This window comes from Lepus europaeus, chromosome 11 (genome assembly GCF_033115175.1).
Source record: "Lepus europaeus isolate LE1 chromosome 11, mLepTim1.pri, whole genome shotgun sequence".
Lineage (NCBI taxonomy): Eukaryota > Metazoa > Chordata > Mammalia > Lagomorpha > Leporidae > Lepus > Lepus europaeus.
This window is the reverse complement of record NC_084837.1, coordinates 105,855,925-105,876,190: the sequence shown is the minus strand read 5'-3', so window position 1 is coordinate 105,876,190 and position 20,266 is coordinate 105,855,925. Positions and strand designations below refer to the sequence as shown.

Genomic DNA, 20,266 nt, shown 5'->3' with positions numbered 1-20,266 from the left:
CTGGGTTCCTGGCTTTGGCCTGACCCAGCCTTGGCTGCTGTAGCCATCTGGAGAGTAAACTGACAGATGGAAGATCCCTCTCTCTCTCTCTTTGTGTCTCTTCCTCTCTAACACTGCCTTTCAAGTAAATATAGTTCTTACAAAAAAACTCATCTGTTGTTTTTTATTTTAAAAACAACTTCACTGAACAGAAAGCCCTTGGGTCACAGTTAGTACTCTTATGGATCTTGCTGCTGCTGTTCCAGGGTCCTCCCACACTGAATGGAAAATGGAGCCATCAAATCTCCTTTTTTAACAAGTGACCCAGTCTTTCAGCCTGACCACCATGTAATTCTTTACATTTTAAGTCCAATAACTACTGGGGTATGTTGCAAAGCTGGTAATTCTCTGTTAATTTTCCCTGGGCACACTACATGTTCTCAAACTGCAGATTCAAGCATCCTCTTAATTCTCAAAACTTTTGATTTATATCTTAAATTTTTGGTTTTATCCATTATTTCTCTTTCCCTCTTTAGGGAGCATCTGTATCTACCACTCTCTCTCAAATCCTTAACTGTTTTCATTTAGCTCATTTACTTCATCCCTAGTCTCCATACACTGTCTTGTGCCACTCTTAATTTTTATTGCTTTGACAGCTTTCCTCCTTTCTTTGCTCTCTTTCTTGAGCTCAGGGCTCTCCCCCAATGGTTTGCCACGTGGTCCCGCTGAGGGCTTGGCACCACCGATGTTCCCACACAACTTTCACTTGTTCTGTGTCAGTATTTTCCTAGTGAGTGCTCATCATAGTCTTTTCTTCGTGTTCTTTTCCTTGCCGTTTTTCTTTTATTATGTCTGCCTGCACCCTGAACTGCTCATTTTTGAGGGCAGTTTCTCCCAGACCAACTATTTGAAGACTTGTCTGGGAGAAGAGCCAGGGCCGCGTCCCGGGAACAGCAGGCTCCTTCCCTCTCCGGCAGCACAGTGCGTGTGAGCACCTAGGGTGGGGGTGGTGTTCTTCAGCCTCTCTCTCCCTCAAACAAAAAGTGATGGGCAGAGCTGAGGCTGCTCCTTGTTAAGCACAGCTTGTCCAAGTGCATGTTCACGCTGGCCTCCCCCGGCTTCCTGGCACCAAACTGGATCCAGGGAAGCTCCTGCCACCAGCGTGTTTACTCATCCCCTCTGGTTCAAATGCAGGACTGTGGCTTGGAACCCCAAGATGCGCTCCTCACCTTGGAAACTGCTCTTTTGCAGTTTGTTCGTTTGTTTTTCTCTTTTTCTGAAATCTGTTGCTCCAAGTGCCTTCGGCCAGCTTCCTCTCCTACCTCGGTTTAATCTTTCAAACACTCACTTATTTTCTGGCTTGGGGTTTCAGACCCCTCCAAATTTCTTCAAAGACGGGATTTTCATTTCTGTTTCTTTTCCTCCTAGTTACTTGGGGTAATGCTCCAGAGAAGGGCTGACTTCGCCAAGTTCAAATCTTAAGTTATACATTTTTACCTCCAAAAACAAAATGGCTTTAAAACTTCTTGAATATAAAGTAACACACAAGTCACCCCCAAATCCAGACAATAGAGAAAAGGTGCAGAGAAAAAAGTTAAAATGCTATTACCTGAAATCTTCTTACTTTAACATAATAACCTTAACATTCTCCTAAACATAGGAGAACATCTCTATGGATTTTTTTTTCAATATATATTAAAAAAATCAATATTTTCACGTTTTTTTCTTAAAAATGAGTATTTTCTTGGAAATACATCTAAATTATAATTAATAGCTACATGACAGTCAAAAGAATTTCCCTTTAACTAAGAGTATCATGAGACACTGAAATGTTAAAAACAAACAAGCCCATAAACCAGAAGTCATGCCCCTTAAAGATCAAATTTTCCATATTTTAGATTCCTTATAAATCAGAGAAAGGAGTTTATTCCACAGGATTTTAAAAATAAAATAAACAGACATAGGTATTTAAAAACTAGGTAACTGAGGTTCCTTTTAAAAGTTACTGTTTCTAGGACCTTCGTTCCCTCTATAGTAAATAGACTCTGTTTTCCCGGTTTCTCATTCATATGATGGAGAAACAACAGAATTATCCACGTCTCGTCCCACGGACTGACAACCTCTGTGGGTTACCAGTCAGGAAGCAGTCGAGAGAGTCACAGCCTGCTCCTTTCACATCTACAGGTGAGTTTGAACTTTGGTGTCAAACAAGGGAATGTGTGCAAATTGCCTGCGGTCCGTGAGTTTTCATTAAACTGTCTTTTCTAATCCATTTCCTTAATTAAGAGAGACTTAGAGCTATACAAACACGAAACCTCAAAGCTGGCTGAAACTGTGACATAGAGAAAACATTCTGTTCTCTCAGCAGACTTGGAGGCAACTTTTTCAAAGAAACATCCTCTACACAAATGAGCAAAGCACGGCCATGTGCCAAGAAACAAAAATTATCAGCTTTATTTGCAAAAATATTCCAACAAGTATTTGATGGACATGTCCCTTATAAAAGCAGGTAACTGGCTCGGTAACAAGCAGTCAGGCATTGCCGAGGGGATGGCCAGGATGGCCAGGAGACAGCTTCCAGCAACTTAGCCACCCAGCCAGCAGCAATGGTAACGTCTGAGTGTCTACCACCTACCAGAAAGCACCCAGATCCTCATGTCAACCTACAAAGTAGTGACTGTCTTCTACTTTCAGAGAGGTTACTCTGCTTGTCAGGCACTCAGCTAGTAAGTGGGGGTGTGGGGCTTGGTGACCCCCAACGCCCACGCTCTGTCACTGCAGTGCGCTGCCGTGTGCTAACCCGCTCTGTGAGCTCAGGACGGGGAGAAGTGATTGTGACCGGCGGTCAGAAAAGGCACGGACGTGGAACAGTAGGTGGGACTGGGGCGGGCAGAGGCACAGGGGCAGCGTCGCTGACAGCCACGTTGGGGGGGGGGGTGTCAGCCACAAATCCCCCCGCCCCATCTGCTCAGACAGTATCAGAGAACCCAGCAGTCCAGCTGGGAGAGGCGGAGACCGACAAGCCTGCCGCCACAGCTGCCGCTGCCCACTCTGTGCTCCAGGGGACCCTCCGAGGTCAGCACCGTGAGGAAGCACCAGGTTCACTGCAGAGAGCGTAACTCCGCCCTAGCACTCTGTACCTCCACTCCTCTACCACGTCAGGGAGACATGACGCAGCTACAGATCAGCAGAAGCAAACGTAAAGACGCCATGCATTCTTCACTGGCCTCCACGTATTTATGCGCTAAACCTCGACCGAGTGTTGGTTACAGAAATGAAAATATGGATCCAATCTTCCAGGAGCTAAACAGAGAAGCACAGAAAAATATAAACAGACAATTACAACACTTTGTGAATGTTTAACAACAAAAACTTGTACAGAGTGTGACTGAAAAGTGACTGATTAACTCTACCCTAGGGGAAAAATCATGAAAGTTTTCAGACGAGTGATGTCTACTGAGGTAAATCTTGAAGGAAAAATAGGGTTCTGCCAGGTGAGAAGGGAGGAAAGAGCATTCTAGAAGGAGAAAATATTCCGTGCAAAGGCGTGGGGGTGTGAAGCCACCAGGCGTGTTAGGGCGCAGGAAGTGGCTGGATGCGGTTGAGATGGAGGATTCCACAGGATGGGAGGCTGCACCGGCGGCAGGGTCCTACGCCTGGCGATCTGGTTCACTGGTGGGCCTCAACAGTGCACAGCACCAGTGCCCAGGCACAGACACCAGGCCGAAGCCATAAAACTGGCTGCAGGTGCCAGCAGCCCGCAGGCCCGAGCTGCTCCTTCCCTTTACCACGCTGGAAGTGAGGAACCAAGGAGACCAGCGACTGGGGCAGGGGGCGAGGGGGGCAGTGCCGGAGGCCTGTGCAAAGCTGGGGCGGGCTCAACAGCAGCTACTAAAGTCAGACGCACTCACACCAGACGCTGGAGAACTGAGACTTCCTGTGACCAGGAGACAAAATCCAGGCAGCACCAGAGCTTTTCACGAAGGGAGAGAGCTGACCTGGCTGTGGGACCGCACAGAGCAGAGCCAGAGCTGGCCTGCAGACGGGATAGAGCAGAGGCCGGTGCACCGTGTAGAACCGGGCCTGTGACAGTCTCTGCAGGTCCACTCAAAGGCACGCTTCCCCTGACGTCAGAGGACAGCGGCAGTCTAGTTGGTGGGACTGTGGGGACCTCTGCTGAGGAGAAGCGTCTGTCAGACAATGTCCCTGCCTGCCTGCCTTTGACACTGCCAGGTGGAACACGACACTTGAAGCCACAGCTGGTTCCACACCTCCAAAGGGAGAGGGGTGGCCTCACAGGCACGAGATTCACGGAGCCAGGCCCTCTGCTCCAGACCCCCCGTGTGTGAGCAGTGGGCAGCTTCTTAGCGGCAGGTGCTGCTGGCTGCAGCGTCCGACCCAACACCGTGGGACACTCCGATGGGAACGTGACAGAAGACACTGCTTCAAGGCAGGTCCTAAGAGGCCTGGCAGGAGTCCTGTCACCTGCTCAGGCACCAGACACTGTCCCTCTGTCCAGACTGTCTTACAAATGTTCCGTCAGCATTTTACTCATCATTAGCAATTGTTTTAAGCAGTAAAAGGAATAAATGGAAGTAAAAATCTGTATATTTGGGGAGATGAAGAACATGGCTTTACAAAAACATAATGGAAGTTGTTAAGTACAGAAAAGTACTTTTGGTAAAAGAAATAAAAATAGCCATTGTCATAGGGGCCGGTGCTGTAGCACAAAGGGTTAAAGCCCCAGCCTGCAGTAATGGCATCCCATATGGGAGCTGGTTTGAGTCCCAACTGCTCCACTTCCGATCCAGCTCCCTGCTAATGCATCTGGGAAAGCAGTGCAAGATGGTCCAAATCCTTGGGCCTCTGTACCTGTGTGGGAGACCAAGAAGAAGCTCCTGGCTCCTGCCTTGGGATTGGCTCAGCTCTAGCTGTTGCAGCCATTTGGGGAGTGAACCAGCAGATGAAAGACCTCTCTCCCTCCTCTTGCAAATAAATAAAATAAAATAAATCTTTCAAAAAAACCAGCCATAATCTCTACAAATTTGTGAATGATACTCTAAATTTTAAAGAAAGTTATTTTAAAGGGGGAGCAGATGATGTGTGGAACAGCAGATTCAACCACTGCTTACAATGCTGGTATCCCATATTGGAGTGTCAGTCAAATCCCAGCTGCTCTGCTTCCAATCCAGCTCCCTGCTAACACACCTGGGAAGGAAGCAGAAGACTGTCCAAGTGCTTGGGCCCCTGCCACAGACATGGAAGACTCAGATGGAGATCCTAGCTCTTGGTTCCAGCCTGGCATTGACCTTGCTGTTGTGGCCATTAGGGAGTGAACCAGCAGATGGAAGATCTTTTCTCTGTCTCTCTCCTTCTCTGTTAGCCCGTCTTTCAAATAAATAAATAAAATAAATCTTTAAAAAAATAAACGTTTTAAAAAATAAAAGAGAGAAAGACCCAAGAAAGCAGAGTGGAAGGCGTCTGAAGCAAATACAAGGATGGGGGTAAAGGCCAGGCAGTAAAAATAAGAAAGAACTCGCTTCCTCACTGTAGCCAACACTAATGTGTTGAGAAATAGGGAAAGCTGGGTCAGTTTATAAAACCCTGGCGTGAGGGGAACCCTACTACCTAAGGTTAATATAAGAACACTGATAAAATGTCAGCTCCTACTAGCAAAGAATTTCAAGGCTGGGAGGCCTCAATGACAGAACAGAACTCACTCCCCAGAAGAGATCTGAAGGGTCTTCAGCTTGACCAACATTTCTGTGTTCTCTCTCTCTCTCTCCCCTCCCCTCGCCTTGGGCCCCCATCAGGCCTTTGTGATGAACTCCAACTTACTGGGCTCTAAACACATGCACTGAATGTACTTCAGTGCGTTGCATGCCAAAGAAGATTACAAGACAAGACAGCGTTTAATGCTCTCAAGTTACTGCAGGTGACAGGAGAGGACGACACAAATCCACAAGACAAGCAGGTGGAACGCTGTGGCTGTGCTGCGGGGAGAGGGATGGCCCAAGGGAGGTGGTATTTGAGATGGGCCTTGAAGAACAAGTAGGATTCTGAGAGGTAAAAAAGGCTAAGAGGAGACTACAACCCAAATAATACGGAGGTGTTCACAGAAGCTTAAAAATGCCATAAATGTGTTGTTAACAATGCAAATACCAGCATATACACAGAAAAGTGACAGGAAGGATATGCAGCAACAGCAAAGATCAGTGCTTCTCTCTAAGTGGGAAAACAATAAAACTGTTATTTTCTTATTTTTGGCTATCTGTACTTTCTACTTTTGTATAATGAACACTTATCATTTTCATCACAATAAGAGCTCAGAATGATGTAAATTTTCTAAATATTTGGTGAAATTCGGGTCATTTTATAGTACTCTTCCACATAAATGTTCTGCGATGCAATGTTTTTTTTTGTTGTTGTTTTTTGTGGTGTTTTTTTGTTTTTGTTTTTGTTTTTGTTTTTGTTTTGACAGGTAGAGTCACAGACAGTGAGAGAGACAGAGAGAAAGGTCTTCCTTCCGTTGATTCACTCCCCAAATGGCCACTATGGCCAGCGCTGTGCTGATCTGAAGCCAGGAGCCAGGAGCTTCTTCCTGATCTCCCATGAGGGTGCAGGGGCCCAAGGACTTGGGCCATCCTCCACTGCCCTCCCGGGCCACAGTAGAGAGCTGGACTGGAAGAGGAGCAACCGGGATTAGAACCCGGCGCCCATATGGGATGCCGGTGCCACAGGCGGAGGATTAGCCAAGTGAGCCATGGTGCTGGCCCGCAATGCAATGTTTTTTAAGATGTCAGTGGATGCCCTAGCTCAATCATCTCCACGCATTTCCTCAAAAGACCAGGAACAGAGGGAGTGTACTTGGTAAGCCACAGGAAGTGGGGAAGCAGGGGAAGGCAGACTGTTTTGTCACCACGCACGAATTCCCTCAGAGACCCCACTCTCAACACTTCCTTTTGGCTTTAACACTGAAGGTGGAGACTGCCTGAGCGTGAACACCACCCTCCCGGGCTGGGCGGGGGTCTCTCTGTGAGAACTTCAGCTTGCAGATGCTGCAGGCTTTTCTGATGGTCTGCAAAAACAAGCATCCCTCTTCACCTCACAGCTGCTTCCCACCCTCTCAGGAGAGACTGGCAAAGATCAGACTCACATCGTAGGGTCCAGCCAGCCCATTCTGCAGTGTACTAACTCTCTAAGGCTGATCCACAGTCCCAACAGGGCCTTGAGGGTCTCCTGGGAGGCAAAGAAAACAGGTCCAGGGGCCGGTGCTGTGGCACAGCAGGTTGACATCCGGGCCTGAAGTGCCGGCATCCCATATGGGAGCCGGTTCTAGTCCTGGCTGCTCCTCTTCCGATCCCGCTCTCTGCTATGGCCTGGGAAAGCAGTAGAAGATGGCCCAGGTCCTTGGGCCCCTGCACCTACGTGGGAGACCCAGAAGAAGCTTCTGGCTCCTGGCTTCGGATCAGCACAGCTCCGGCCATTGAGGCCAACTGGGGAGTGAGCCATAGGATAGAAGACCTCTCTTTCTCTCTGCCTCTCCTCTCTCTGTGTAACTCTGACTTTCAAATAAATAAATAAATCTTAACCCCCCCCTCCCAAAAAAAAAAAAAGAAAGAAAGAAAGAAAACAGGTCCAAAAAGGAGAGGGCTTTGTTCTATCCTTACAGGCAAATGACAAATAACACCTTAGGGTCTCATCTTTACCACTGGCTAAGAATCACCAGGAACAACCTATACATTGAGATAGTAACAGATAAAATTTGACATTCACAACCAAATCAGATGGTACTACAGCTTAGTAATTAAAAAAAAATTGTAATCTGCAATAAGAAAAATATAATACCATAAACCAGAACATACAGACACACATTATAACTGAAACGCAAGTTCTACAATACTCCTACTAGATATAAGGCATTTATTATTTTATACTCTATCTTGTTTAAAGATAAATTCGTGATAGTTTTTACAACAGCCCCAAATGTTTTAGCCCTTCTGCCACTGAGAGGTGGGGTCTGTGTTCCCTACCCTGGGATCAAGACAGGTTCCTGACTGTTTCCACCACTTGAGAATGGCGGAATGAAGCCATGTGACTTCAGGGGCAAGGTCACTGAGTGTCATGCAAGCATCTAGCCCATGTATTCTGGGGATACTGGTTGTCTAGATGCTTCCTGCAGTGAATTCGCTCCTGGAACCCAGCCCAGTGTGTGAGAAGCCCCAGCCACATGGAGGGACTAACTACAAGGGCTCTGGTCATTGCTCCCAGCTGATGCCACCAGCCTGCAGCCTGCCCAGGCAGCAGACATACAAGTAACAGAGCCTCCAAGTGATTCCAGACCCTGGGCACCACAGAGTGGAGATAAGCCACCCTGCACTGTGCCGGCCAGATCCCCGACACAGAATCCATGAGCACAGTACAGTGCTTATTGTTGGGACCGCTGCTATGGCATAGTGGGCTAATTTTACCTGCACTGCCGACATCTCATAAGGCTGCCGGTTCCAGTCCCAGCTGCTCCACTTCTGATCCAGCTCTCTGCTATTGCCTGGGAAATCAGTAGAAGATGGCCTAAGTCCTTGGGCCCCTGCACCGGCGTGGGAGACCTGGAAGAAGCTCCTGGCTTTGGATCGGCCCAGCTCTGGCTGTTGCAGTCATTAGGGGAGTGAGCCAGCAGATGGAAGACATTTCTCTCTGTCTCTCCCTCTCTCTGTAACTCTATCTCTCAAATGAATAAATAAAATCTTTAAAAATAAATTAATAAATAAGTGGTTATTGTTTAATGCCACTGGATTTGGGGTGGTTTGTTTTGCAGCAATAGAACCAGGACGATGGTGCCAAGCATAACCTGCTAACAAGAAATTTGGTCAAAAGTCTGCCTCTGCTCCTCTACTTCAACGCTGTCTTCAGTTTTAGACTTTCCTGTTAATGGATAACCTTCGTCTAAATATAAACTCAGATTAACCTGTTAAGGATTAGCAGAGTCCAAGAAAGGGGGAGGGGGGAGTAAGAAGCATTCTGGTGGATGGAGAGTGTCCACTAGGCCTGGAACCAGAACATCTACATGGACTTGGTCCGCTGGGCTCTACGTTTCTTTAAATGTCAACAGTCAAGCTAACAGTACAGAACTGGCCCTGAGGGAAAAACAGGAAATTCATGACGAGGACAAGACTCCCAGGAAAAACATCCTGGGAATTGGGACATTGAGAACCCCCTCCCCCCAAAGGCCGAGGAAGCTGTGTATATAAGCTCCTTGTGAGACAAGGCCGTCTCAGGGAAAGTCCAGCTCACAGGGGGAGTGAGAGAGGGGCTGGGAGAAGTCTCAAGCCACAATGCAGGTGACTTCAAGGAGAACACTTCTGATCCAGGACTTATGGAGGTGGCCTCGGGATCTGAAGTGCATATTTATATTACAGTCTCAGCGGCCACGAAAGCAAGAACAAACAGCCCTGAGTTTGAGAAGATGAAAGAAAAGATCAACTAGGATGGGGAAGTAGAACCACTGAAAAAACCTAAACTTATCTGATTTATACACGGCACGTCTGCCCCAGCTGACAAAGGGAAACATTTTCCTATTATATCAGATACACCTGACTGTTTTTCATCTGGATATGCTGTTGTTCAATGCAACATAATGGTACAGATCCTTATGTTTCCAAAAAAAACTGTCCCTCTGAAGCAACTGGTAGTTCAGTCACTGTTGGAGAGTGACTGACAGCAGCAGCCATTAGCACATTTAAGCTGCAGGCAGCAGCAGCATGGAACACATTAGAAGCAGAGAAATGAGAATGAGTCCTAATGTTTATAATGTTATAGACAGTGAGAGAAAGGTCTTCCTTCCGTTGGTTCACTCCCCAGATGGCCACTATGGCTGGTGCTGCACCCATCTAAAGCTAGGAGCCAGGAGCTTCTTCCTGGTCTCCCATGCGGGTGCAGGACCCAAGCACTTGGGCCATCCTCCACTGCCCTCCCAGGCCACAGCAGAGAGCTGGACTGGAAGAAGAGCAACTGGGACTAGAACCCGGCACCCATATGGGATGCCGGTGCCGCAGGCAGAGGATTAACCAAGTGAGCCACGGCACCGGCCGGCCTTCAAGCTGGTTTCTTTTGATCCCTTCTAACAAGTGTAGAGAAATGCAAAAGGGGAGTTATCAAAATAAATCAAAGGGGCAGGCACTGCGGCACAGCTGCTAATCTGCTGTCTGCAGTGCCAGTATCCCATGTGGGCGCCGGTTTGAGTCCCAGCTCTCTACTTTCGATCCAGCTCCCTGCTAATGTGCCTGGGAAAGCAGCGGAAGATGGCCCAAGCGCTTGGGCCCCTGCACCCACCTAAGAGACATGAATGATGCTCCTGGCTTTGCCCTGGTCCAGTCTGGGCTGTTGCGGCCATCTGGGGAGTGAACCAGCGGAATGAAAGACCTCTCTCTCTCGCTCTACCTCTCTCTGTAACTCTTTCAAATAAATAAAATATATCTTTAAAAAAAATGGCTAAGGCCACATTAAGAAAGGAGTTTGTGACTTCAAATGAGATTCAAGATGAGGTAACAAAGGAAAGTCACTTAGTAGGGAGAGAAACAAGAGTAGACTAAGTGTCTTAGCTAGCGACAATCTCAGACAGTTCACCCGAACACAAGCAGGGTCCTGCGCAGGCAGGCAGCACGATCCCAGCCTTCCCCAAGGAAGTCCTGGCCTGAAGGAAGGAAGCACAGCAGACAACACGGACCAAGGGTGCTTGCTACCTGCTAGGGGGAGGTAAGCACAAGGAGTGATGGGGACAGAAAAGGAGACCAGAAGAGAGGGTTCGACAAAGACTTCCTGGGAGAGGTGATCACAGAACTCATTCCTGAAGGACCGCAGGAGTTAGCCAAGCAGGGAAGGCAAGGAAGGGGCCACGGACGAAACAACTGCCAGCAAGCACCTGATGACCACCTCGTCTGAAACCTGCGCAGACGGCACTCTCCACTAGCACCAAGGCGTCTTTTGAGGCTCAGAACAGCCGGTTCCAGCAAACTGCCAGGTCCAATTGTCCCTAATCTGTAGGCAGCCAAATGCCGCCTTCTTGGGTATAAGGTTTCATCACCGCTCGACTCGCTGTTCTTCCCAGAGCCCTTGAGTGCAGTCATGCCCCTCTGCCAACACTTGCCGTTAACATTCATGTAAATAACCCATCCAGCAATTTCAACCAGTTTTCTCACACCCAGGGAGCCTCACTTCCATGCTACTCTGCTCCAGCCCCCATCATCCAGAACTGTACCCCAGTGGAAATGTGAAACACTGACTCCCTATTCCCTGGCCAATATGCCTATCCTCCAGCAAGTCTGAACCCCTGTTTCTCCTCTAATAATCCTCTGCCCCCCAATCCTTTCACTCTTCTACTGTCTCCCCAGCTCCACCTCCCCCATTCTGTACTGACGAAGGAGTCTCAACCACCCCTCCAGACAAAAATCCTACCCTCTTGTGCCATCTTCTGCTCTCTCCTACCTCACTCACAGCCTTCTACCACAGTGAGTGCAAAGCCCATGCCCCAGCCAACCCAGCATCCACTTCCTCTGTGTCTGTGCCTCGGTGGTCTCTACCACCAGCCACCTGAATCCTTTGATGTGGCCCAGAGCTCTCTTACTCACCACAATTCCTCTCCCTACTCACTGATGTTCTTAAGGCTTGTATGCCCTCACTCGTAAGATATAATCTCACTCCTGTTTCACCGAGGAAAATAAGGCAACCAGGTGGTAACTTCCAAATCCATCTGTGCCTACTCATAACCTACCAAAACACGGCATTCCTCTCCTTCCTTCTAATGTCTCCCCGAAACAAGCTTCCTTGCTCTTGCTGACAGCTAAGGCCACCACCTAGGCCTATCTTTTCAGTCCCCCACCCACACCAAGCGTCCCCTCTGCCCTCATCATTTAATGTCTCTTCTAATGGCTCTGTCCCTTTAGCATGCAAACCTATCTTCTAGGCAACAAAACGAAGTGATCATCTCTTGACCCCAACATACATAAATCCATGACATTGCTACTATGCTACCATAGCCTTGGTTGTTTTTTCCCGAATTGATACGATCTGTGTCACACAAAACCACATCCAACATCCAGACCGAGCTGCCCAGACCATGGGTGGGTGTTGCAGCCAAAGGACAGCAGACGGCAGAGGCAGTCTGGAGTCCAAACCGGCCAGCAGGAGCCAAAAAGGTATAATAGAGATGTGAAGCACTCCTGTGTGTGAACCAATGTTAAGATCTAATAGCTTGGGGCCAGCATTATAGTGTAGCAAGGTAAGCCACTGCTTGCAACACCAGCATCCCATATGGACACGTTTGAGTTCCAGCTGCTCCACTTCTGATCCAGCTCCCAGCTAATGTGCTTGGGAAAGCAGCAGAATATGGCCCAAGTGCTTGGGCCCCTGCACCCAAGTGGGAGACCTGGATGAAGCTCCTGGCTTTGGACTGGCCCAGCTATTTGGGAAGTGAACCAGTGGAAGAAGGAAGGAAGATTCTCCCTCCCTCTCTCCCTCCCTCCCTCCCTCCCTCCTTCCCTCTCTCTCTCTCTCTCTCTCTCTCCCCTCCTCCAACTCTGCCTTTAAAATAAATAAATCTTTAAAAAAATCTAATTGCTCTTTTTTCACAAAGGTGCTATACAGCTCAGGGCAGGTATTTGGCACAGCAGTAAGTTCCGCTTTGGACGCCCACATCCCATTATCAGAGTGCCTGGTTCAAGTCCTGGCTCTTCTGCTTCCAATTCAGCTTCCTTCTATCCAGCACACTGGGAGACAGTGAGTGATGGCTCAAGTATTAGGGTCCCTGCCACCATGTGGGAGACCCAGATGGAGTTCTAGGGTTCTATATTCAGCCTAGTCTAGGCCTGGCTGTCATGAGCATTGAGGTGTGAAATCAGAAGACAGAAAATCTCTCCCCCTCTCTGCTCTCTCTCACTATCACTCTTCTCCATCACCCTGCATTTCAAATAAAAATGAACTTGTTTTAAAAGCTGCTATACATCTCAGTTGAAAAGACTTGCAACAGATCCCAAGTGGCTGAATAACAAACTGTCAAAACATGCAACCCAGGAGTTAAACTACTGTTCAGGCAAAAATCAATGGCTGCTAAAGCTTGTTAGTGAAAGTTTAATGACTAAAAGGATGTTTCTATGGTGTCCAAATGGATCCCCCTAAGATATCCATTCATTTCTCAGGGGAAAATAGTAAGGAAACCTGATAGCACTTCTGTCACATGCTCAAAGTGAACAGTGCTGCAATGGAATCGACAGCCAGGGTGCCCCTGCTGCAACGCACTGCAAGGGACACAATATCGCTTCTGTGGATCCCTGCCGAAGTGTACAACCTGAGCCTACCAGGAGAAAACATCAAACAAGCTCACATGGGGAGAAGTCTACAAAATACCTGGCCCGTCCTCTCAACACCCTCCAGACCCCGATGGAACCGTCTCACAGCGAAGACTAAAGAGACAAGACAATTAAATGTGTGAGCCTAGACTGGATGCTAGATCAGAAAATAATTTATTCTTTAGCTGTTTTCTTAGTTCTACATGAGCCTGAACTAAGTATCTTAGAAGATGTCATTCATAAAATAATAGAAGTTTACTGTTGACAGTTCTGTAGGCAGGAAATAACAAGGCACCTACAGATTGGGTGTCTGGCGAGGGCCTGTTCCTCACACAGTGGAAAGGTGAACAAGCTCCCTCGAGCCTCATATATAAGGCCACTAATTCCACCCATGAGAGCCCCACATCCATAACCTCCTAAAGGTTCGTTTCTTAACTAAGATCACATTAGGGCTTTAGCATTTACATTTGGCTGGGAGGACCGTGTTGTGGCCTAGTCGGTAAAGCCACCACCTGAGATGCCAGCATCCTATATGGGCACCGGTTCCTATCCTAGCTACTCCACTTCCAGTCCAGCTTCCTGCTAATGACCTGGGAAAAGCAACAGAGGACAGCCCAAGTACTTGGCCCCAGGTCCACATAGGAAACCCAGATGAAGTTCCTGGCTCCTGGTTTTGGCCTGGCCCAGTCCTGGCTGTTGGATCCATCTGTGAAGTGAACCAGCAGATAGAAGATTTCTCTCTTTCTCGCTCTCTCTATAAATAAATAGGGGCCAACACTATGGGCACCGCAGGTAAAGACACTGCCTGCAGTGCTGGCATTCCCAGGCCATAGCAGAGAGCTGGATTGGAGTGGAGCAGCCAGGTCTCGAACTGGCACCCATATGGGATGCCTTACCTATTATGCCACAGCACCGGCCCCCCAGAATGTATTTTTAAAATGCAGAAAAATATTTTCATTATAGGGTCAAAGAGTAAATATCTATAAGGTAAAAAGTACTTACAACTCAAAAATTATCCAAAGGGCATAAACACAAGGTACTGATGGAAGTATCAGTTCTAAAAAATACATGAAAAATTTTCTTACTAGTGATCAAATAAGTACATATTGAAATAACAACTTTCAGGCCAGCGCCACGGCTCACTAGGCTAATCCTCCGCCTTGCGGCGCCGGCACACCGGGTTCGAGTCCCAGTCGGGGTGCCAGATTCTGTCCCAGTTGCCCCTCTTCCAGGCCAGCTCTCTGCTGTGGCCTGGGAGCGCAGTGGAGGATGGCCCAAGTGCTTGGGCCCTGCACCCCATGGGAAACCAGGAGAAGCACCTGGCTCCTGCGTTCAGATCAGCCCAGTGCGCCGGCCATTGGAGGGTGAACCAACGGCAAAGAAGACCTTTCTCTCTGTCTCTGTCTCTCTCTCTCACTGTCCACTCTGCCTGTCAAAAAAAAAAAAAAAAAAAATAACAACTTTCTCTTTGTCACCCAAATTAGCATCAGAATTAAAAAAGATTCAGTGATGGCAAAATAGTAATTCCAAAGGTAAATGCAATCTTTCTGGGGAATAATTTGTCAATATGTTCCAAAATCCTTACTCTATTTTCAGGAAATGTAATTACACAAGTAAGGATTTCATTGCATTACTGCTCACTTCTAATACCAAAGAAAGATGGTACGGAGACTAACCATCTATTAAGCAGTCTCAACTGCTTAATAAATCATGCTTGCTCCTAAGACTGAAATACTTGAAACTGGTGCTACTTAAAGTGTGGTCCATGGGGCAGCGGTTAGCAGTCCACAATGAAACCAAGAGTTGAAGCTACAACATGAATCAACCACAAAAATGGTTGAACAGCAAGACATCCTCAATGAAGAGATCAATGTGCTGATTTACACCTGACACAGACTGCTTATCTGGTCCTCAAATGGAAGGAAACAGCTTGTCCACCCTCCTGCAGATGCTAACTCCAAAACAGACCCCGAGTTTGCCCGCGTGCCCCCACGTCTGTGGCCACCAGCTGACCACACCGCCTCTCTGACCCGTAGTGGCACGGCCTCTGGCTGGCCAGCCTACTGCCCTTTCTGTGCCCTTACAGCCCCCATCCACACAGTAGCCAAAGTGACAGTTCTGAGATGTTCACTGAACCATGCTCATTCCAGAAGTGTTTAATATTTTAATATCTTGAAAACAATTTTCTAGAAACAAACCGAAATTTACAAAAGGAGAATAAAAACAGAACAGGTCATTACCTAAAGATAGAGCTTTAGGGGCCAGCGCTGTGGTGTGGTAGATTAAGCCTCCACCTGTGGCACAAGCATCACATATGGGCGCTGGTTTGAGTCCTGGCTGCTTCACTTCAGATCTAGCTCCCTGCTAATGGCCTGGGAAAGCAGTGGAAGATGGCCCAGGTGCTTGGGCCCCTGCACCCACGTGGGAGACCCAGAAGAAGCTGCTGGCTCCTGCCTTTGGATTGGTCCAGCTCCAGCTGTTGTAGCCATCTAGGGAGTAAACCAGCAGATGGAAGACCTCTCTTTCTTTCTCTGTAATTCTGCTTCTCAAATAGATAGATAAATCTTTAAAAAAAAAAAAAGATAGAGCTTTAAAGATTAAAGAATTAGCACCCAAAAAGGCTCTACATTGTGGTAGGGATTTGCAAAGCTTACCCACCTGGGGGCTCTGGGGGTCCTCTCTTTCCTGGCACTCAAGACTACCTTTCTTTGGGACTGGCTTAATTCACTCAGCATGATGTTTTCCAGATTGCTCCATCTTGTTGCAAATGACTGGGTTTCGTTGTTTTTTACTGCTGTATAGTATTCTATGGAGTACATGTCCCATAATTTCTTTATCCAGTCTACTGTTGATGGGCATTTGGGTTGGTTCCAGGTCTTAGCTATTGTGAATTGGTGACAACTGAGCGCCAAAGGGGAAACCTGTTAAGTGAAATGGACACTATAAGCAACAATGAACTGATCAGCTCCTGTCCTGACTTTAGATGTACAATGTAATACTTTATCCTTTTTAGTATTTGTTGTTGTTGTTGTTGTTCTAGTACTATTGGTTGAACTCAGTAATTAACACACAATTATTCTTAGGTGTTTAAATTTTAACTGAAAAGTGATCCCTGTTAAATCTAAGAGTGGAAAAAGAGAGGGAGGAGATGAACAATTTGGAACATGCTCAATCGGACTGGCCGCAAATGGTGGAGTTAGAAAGGTGCCAGGGGATTCCAACACAATTCCATCAAGATGGCATGTACCAATGCCATCGCACTAGTCCAAGTGATCAATTTCAGCTCACAATTGATAGCTCTGATAGGTCTAAGAGTCAAAGAGATCACACAAACAAGACAAGTATCTGCTAATACTAACTGATAGAATCAAAAAGGGAGAGAAAGATCCAACATGGGAAGTGGGATACACAGCAGACTCATAGGATGGCAGATGTCCTAAACAACACTCTGGCCTCAGAATCAGCCCTCAAGGCATTCAGATCTGGCTGAAGAGCCCATGAGAGTATAGCAGGCATGGAAAGCCAAGATATCATGGAAAAAAAAAAAAAAAGACCTAAATGAATGATCTCTGTGAGTGAGATCCCAGTGGAAAGAACGGGGCCATCAAAGAAGGAGGTACCCTTCTCCGAAGGGAGGAGAGAACCTCCACTTTGACTATGACCCTATCGGAATAAGATCAAAGTCAGCGAACTCTAAAGGCTTCCATAGCCCTGGCAACTCATGACTAGAGCCTAGGGAGATTACTGACGCCATGAACAGGAGTGTCAAATTGTTAAGTCAGCAACAGGAGTCACTGTGTACTTACACCCCATGTGGGATCTGTCCCTAATGTGTCATCTAAAGCCAAGTGAAGCTATGACTGGTACTGAAACAGTATTTTTATACTTTGCGTTTCTGTGTGGGCACAGACTGATGAGGTCTTTTCTAATTATATACTGAAGTGATCTTCTGTATATAAAGAGAATTGGAAATGAAAAAAAAAACAACCTGGTGTTAAAATGGAAATGGCATAGAAAATTAATTAATTTGAAAAAAAAATTATGTAGGATCTCTGTCTTTAATGTGCTGTACATTGCTATTTAATGCTATAATTAGTAATCCAATGGTAGTTTTTTCACTTGATGTTGCTATATGGGCAAAATGTTGAAATCTTTACCTAATATATACTAAACTGATCTTCTGTATACAAAGAGAATTGAAAATGAATCTTTACATGAATGGAAGGGGAAAGGGAACGGGAAAGGGGAGGGTTGCGGGCGGGAGGGAAGCTATGGGAGGGGGGAAGCCATTGTAACCCATAAGCTATACTTTGGAAATTTATATTCATTAAATAAAAGTTTAATAAAAAAAAAAAAAAAGACTACCTTTCCCTACCCTTCCACCCCGGCCATGAGACGGCTCCACCCAGCAGACTGAGCTGAAAAGCCACGCGGAAACCGAAGCGTTCACCTGCTGCTGCGCGGCCCTACGTTCACTGCTGCCACACAGCAGACTCTGATGCTGAGCTGGCAGCAGTGAGATGGCAAAGCCTCCGGCATTTCATACTAAACCCTCTTTTCATCACTTGCTTTATGTAATTATTTTCAAAACTTGGAATTCACAGTAATCATTGAACTCCTGACCACCTACATTATTTTAATTATATAGTTTTTTAAAAGATTTATTTTTTGTTTTTTAAAAATATTTATTTATTGGGACCAGGGTGTGGTGCAGTGGGTTAACGCCCTGGCCTGAAACGCCGGCATCCCATATGGGCACCGGTGCAAGACCCGGCTGCTCCACTTTTATCGAACTCTCTGCTGTGGCCTGGGAAAGCAGTAGAAGATGGCCCAAGTCCTTGGGCCCCTGCACCCGCGTGAGAGACCTGGAAGAAAGTCCTGGCTCCTGGCTTCAGATCGGCACAGCTCTGGCTGTTGTAGCCAATTGGGGAGTGAACCATCGGATGGAAGACTTCTCTCTCTCTTTCTCTCTTTCTCTTTCTGCCTCTCTTCTGAGTAACCCTGACTTTCAAATAAATAAATAAATATTTAAAAATATATATTTATTTATTTTGAAAGTCAGAGTTGCAGAGAGATCTCTCAGCTGCTGGTTTACTCTCCAGATAGCCGCAATGGCCAGCTTGGGCCAAGCCAAAGCCAGGAGCCGGGAGCTTTATCTGGGTCTCCCATGCAGGTGGCAGGGGCCCAAGTACTTGGGCCAATTGCTGCTGCTTTCCCCAGGCCATTAGCAGGGAGTTGGATCAGAAATGGAACAACCGGGACATGAACTGGTACCCACATGGGATTCCGGTGTTGCAGGCAGGGGCTTAACCCTCTATACCACACCAGCCCCAGAAGGCCTTATAATGTGTTACTGTCTGGTAAGGCCAGCCATCCCTCATTTCTGTTCCTTTCCAGGGGTCTCTTGGCTATTCCTGCTTGTTTTTCATAGCTTGTCTAGCACTGGAAAGAAAACCTGAAGGCATTTTATTGGAGTTGTGTTAAATTTATAAATTAGTACAGGGAGAACTGACATCTTTATGATGTTGTATCTTCTTATCTGAGAACATGGTATGTCTCTCTGTTTGTTAAAATCTCTTGTATCCTTCAGGAGTGTTTAATACCTTTTCTCACAGTCGTCCTTATTAGGCTTATGCTTAGGTATTTAATCAAAATTTTTCTTTTTGCTTTGATAGACAGGGTTTCCCTTCCATTATTTTCTATCTGAATTTTCTTTATCAATCAAGTCTGTTGTTTTTGATATGTTTATTGCATAGCCTGCTAAAAACTCTCTAATTGGTAATAACTACATTTTCCATGAATTCTTCTGGGTTTTCCAGATATGTCATATTTTTTTAAAGATTTATTTATTTATTTGAGAGGTAGAGTTACAGATAGAGAGAGGAAGAGAGAGTGAGAGAGGTCTTCCATCTGCTGGTTTACTCCCCAAATGGCCGGAGCTGAGCTGATCTGATGCCAGGAGCCAGGAGCTTCTTCTGGGTCTCCCATACTGGTGCAGAGACTCAAGCACTTGGGCCAACTTCCACTGCTTTCTCAGGCCATAACAGAGAGCTGGATCGGAAGAGCAACAGCCAAGACTCGAACCGGCACCCTTATGGGATGTCATCGCCACAGGTGGAGGCTTAGCCCACCACACCACAGCGCCGGCTCCTATCATATTATTTTAAGTTGAGAGAGTTTCTTTTCTTTTCCAATTTTTAGACTACTTGTCGTAGTCTCTTATGTAACTGTGTTGGGTATTATCGCCAATATAATGTTAGCAGATAAGATAGGTTTTAATACACAACAGCATATTTTTCTAACTTTGTCAAGAGAGTTCTAATTTTCTTCAGTTAATATTCAGCATACTTTTACACTGAATAAAAAGAATAGAAGAAAATTATGAGAAGAAATGTGTCGCTTCTCTTCAAACTGCAGAAGAGATATGTTCAAAGATAGTGTTTGTAAATACTGTGATTATCTCTACTCTCCACTTGATAGTATAATGCCTTTTATTTTCTCAACAGTTGGTGAAATTTCAGTACTTGTTTATATATGGATAAAAAACATGGTAGAAGTCTGTCATTGTGAATTTAAATTTGCATAAGAAACCTTAAGCAAAGTAAAAAGAGAAATAGAGAAATGAAAAAAAAAATGCAGTACAGGAAGGGAAGTCAAAAGTGGAAGGAAAAGACAAGCCTTGGAAGGAGTCTAGAGGAATACTGAACAGATAATTCACAGAAAGCAGAGTGCAAATGGTCCTTAAACATGTGAAAAGATATGCACTCAATCTTGACAGTTCTATGAACAATGTAAGTAAACTGTGAACTACAGCAGCAGGAAGATCTCACAAAATGCTACCGTATGGAAACAGACTTCCTGGCGAAAATTCAAAATGCTACCAAGAGAGGAGAATTCAGCTGTATCTACCAAGTTACATGTGGTGGGGAAGGGAGGTTTATGCACAA

General features: G+C 46.3%; 1 protein-coding gene across 1 annotated transcript in view; it reads right to left on the bottom strand.

Annotated features, from left to right (window-relative positions):
• PDE8A (phosphodiesterase 8A) overlaps positions 1-20,266 on the bottom strand; it is a 141,734-nt gene that overhangs the window by 80,887 nt on the left and 40,581 nt on the right. The gene's annotated exons all lie outside the window — the stretch shown is intronic.